Source organism: Schistocerca nitens, chromosome 1 (genome assembly GCF_023898315.1).
Source record: "Schistocerca nitens isolate TAMUIC-IGC-003100 chromosome 1, iqSchNite1.1, whole genome shotgun sequence".
Lineage (NCBI taxonomy): Eukaryota > Metazoa > Arthropoda > Insecta > Orthoptera > Acrididae > Schistocerca > Schistocerca nitens.
This window is the reverse complement of record NC_064614.1, coordinates 645,690,518-645,694,146: the sequence shown is the minus strand read 5'-3', so window position 1 is coordinate 645,694,146 and position 3,629 is coordinate 645,690,518.

Genomic DNA, 3,629 nt, shown 5'->3' with positions numbered 1-3,629 from the left:
TCGTCAAATTCTGCCAAGTCTTCTGAATAAGGGTCAACGTATATGTCATCACAAGCAGAACACTGCACTATACGTTGTTTGGAAATTTTTCTTTCTTTCCTTAAACATTTTCGTTTCACCTTGAGTGCTTCCTTGCCTAGCAATATATGTATCATAGGTGAGCTTCTTACATCGCTCATACGTTGCGTACTGTGAGTTTTCCGAAATTGTGTGCATGCTTCTTTTCGGCGATGTTTCCAAATCAAAAGTATTTCAGCGACATTTTCTCTTAAAGAGAGCACCATTCGTTGGAAGTCCATGTTCTTCATTCTGTTGTACCTCATATTCATCCGATGTTTCATTACAATTTTCGGCGATTTGGCCTTTAAGTGTAGCATCTTGAGCAGCTGCATTTTCAGCTTCGGCGTGGTCCGTAGCAAAAAGACTACATGTGGCACTGGCCACAGCAAAATCTTTCATCAAAGTCGTAAGTTTCGTTCCCATAACATCTGAACCCATTAACTGCGTTTCCGGTTCTGGCTGTGGCTGCTTGGAAACAAGCACTGCTGAATAGGTGACGAGGTCGTCATCTCGCCTAAGTCGGCTGCATTAAAAAGTCTTTGATTTTTGGAGGCGTGCTAATGAGAATAGGACAAATAAATAGTGACTGTGAAACGCATATTATCTAAGGTGGTCATGTGTAACAGAACATAATCAAATATCTTACTTGTTATTTCACGAGAGCTGATGTTGAATGTCTTGAAACTGTAACATAACAAGCGATGTGCTCGGAATTTATCTAACGCATGCTGAACTGGCAGCAACAACTTAGCTGTGCAAGGTCTTAGTGTCTTCCTCTGTGGGGCGTTAATAGTATATGTATGGAGCTCGAACACTTTGTAACATCCGCGAGTGGATTGTAAGATAATCCTGGAAGACTTTAAACTTTACTTCACGTGTTAGCTCCGGTACTATAGTAAAACTGAAGTCTCAAGAAACTTTGTATTTATGTGCCATTTAAATAAATAGTAATTTAGTTTACTTAATCTGGCACTTGTTCGAAACTACGCTTCACTAAACTTGTAATATTTCTTACGTTAAGATAGCGGTCCACTTTAAAGAGCTAGTTGAACCATTGTACCGTACCATTCATAAATTTCATTACTGTTAGTGAAAACAAGCAACTGGTTTTAATTTTATTCATACATATTTGTTTTGTTTATAGTCATTGAGCATCATTGGTCAAAGCGATTCTTGTTATTTTGCAGTCCACAAACGCGTCTAACTTAGGAGTGCTTTGATGCTATGATTATGTGTAAAGCCAATTGTTATTTCAGTTAGAACAGTTGTAGGGCACGTACGCAAGCTGATTGCTGGATGCTTTCGTTAGCATGAGGCTTCTCAGGTAGAAAGATTGCATCTGACACTATCCTCCTACCCCGTTTCTTCAGACAAATCGTTGCCAATGGGTACGCCGACGCATTGCAGCGTTTACGGATCTTCCGTATCGTGTGCCATTTCCTCGAGTCTATTAAAACACTTTCGATCTTTTGTCGACTCGAATTTAAGATACAACTGGCCAAATCGAACTTCTGTGTACTGGATGTTTATACTTGTCTTCCGTATGCTACGAATTGCTAAGATTTTACGAAGATTAGAAAAATATTAAGCAGGTTGATTCCGCGATGATATTACAAACTTTCAGGGATAATGGAGAATGGTGAATGTATCAATTTGAGGTAAGGGACCCTGGTTCGGAAAGGACCGAGTTGAAAGTTATAAACTAAAATCGCTCTGATACATCTGACAATGGAGTACATGTATCGGTACTGTTGTTACTAACGTCGTTAGGTAGGCAACTGTCAGAGGTGGTATTATAGACCAAAAGAAGAAAAAAAAGTCTAGTAAACATGAGCTCTTTAATACATACCTTAGCAGCTATGAGCACTTGTTCATCTTCGTTACTGTGAAACACATCCCTCCTGCTGAAAAATTGCCCTGGACCAATTTTTCTTGTTTTCCTTACTCAGTCTCTAATAACGCCAGTGTTGACGACGCGTTATCTTCTTACCTTTCTGTCTCCTATTATTAGCGTTCTGTAAGAACTGTAGGAGAGATTATCACATACAAGAAAGATTTATACTTCGTCTTGTTGTTGTGTGTCTACTGCGAATTCCTGACAATGGACGCCTCTCGGCTCTAACTGGAATTTTTATTTAAACATTTCTGTACAGACCCATCTCACATTTCTAACGACACTTGCGACGACGTGTGATTGTGTTGCTGTCGGTATGTACACAACAGCGTTTGCAGTCTTGGAGGAGGGGCGTTAACACGCCAGACAGTCAGTTACTTCAACAAGAAGGTCATGTGTTCAGTATACGGGTGTTATTATTTCCATACATTATACAGCAATAATGAAGGAAACCATTACTGTATGGAAAATGTTAAATATCGTGTCTTCCAAGTGTTATCCAAAGCCGGATGGTGTGGCCGAGCGGTTCTAGGCGCTTCAGTCTGGAGCCACACGAACGCTACGGTCGCAGGTTCGAATCCTGCCTCGGGCGTGGATGTGTGTGATGTCCTTAGGTTAGTTAGGTTTAAGTAGTTCTAAGTTCTAGGAGACTGATGACCTCAGAAATTAAGTCCCATACTGCTCAGAGACATTTGCACCATTTAATGTTGCTAGCAAGCGTCTAGGTGCAAATCTCTTGCACACGTTGCTGAATTCAAGAATGTGATTCAAGTGAAATTTCATTTTGTAGCTCAAGAATGTGACTCTGAGGATAGTCCTGACATTACTTTCGCCAAATGTGTCTATTGTGATTCTACATATTGTTTCACGCATTTTGTTGAAAAATCTGTGGTGTCACTGCTAGACACCACACTTGCTAGGTGGTAGCTTGAATCGGCCGCGGTCCATTAGTACATGTCGGACCCGCGTGTCGCCACTGTCAGGATCGCAGACCGAGCGCCACCACAAGGCAGGTCTCGAGAGACGTACGAGCACTCGCCCCAGTTGTACGACGACGTTGCTAGCGACTACACTGACGAAGCCTTTCTCTCATTTGCCGAGAGACAGTTAGAATAGCCTTCAGCTAAGTTAATGGCTACGACCTAGCAAGGCGCCATTAACCATTTGTAACGTTGCATGTACCTCAAGATAGAGTCTCACTTGTATCATCCAGAATGCTGTATACCAAAGGACAATATAAAAGTTAAGTGTTCTAGTAGCTACGTTCTTTTCTTTATCACATTCATTACGAATCCTGTTCCAGACTTAACGCCAGACGGCGTGAGTTGACGCGTGCCCTTTCGGCTACTTCACTGTGGACTGGCTGCCTTAACAGTCCACTACAAAATCTGATGTACATTTTTGAGGTTCGATAGTGGGCAAACTAAGAGTAGCACAATCAAATGCTTACCAACCTAACCACAGTGGTACGTCAAGCTTCTAAATACAATTGGAACACCGAATCCTTTTTCGAGTGGAGAGAATTCCCTTGTCAGAAGTAGCGACCAATGTTCGCAGCATAATGAACCTAGAGTACTTTGTTTTCATCTCTATAAAGAAGCGGTGGAGACAAGGTGAAATAAGCTGAATTTTGCTGGGCACAGGCGGTCGCTTGTAGGTCGCGGAACCCAACGTG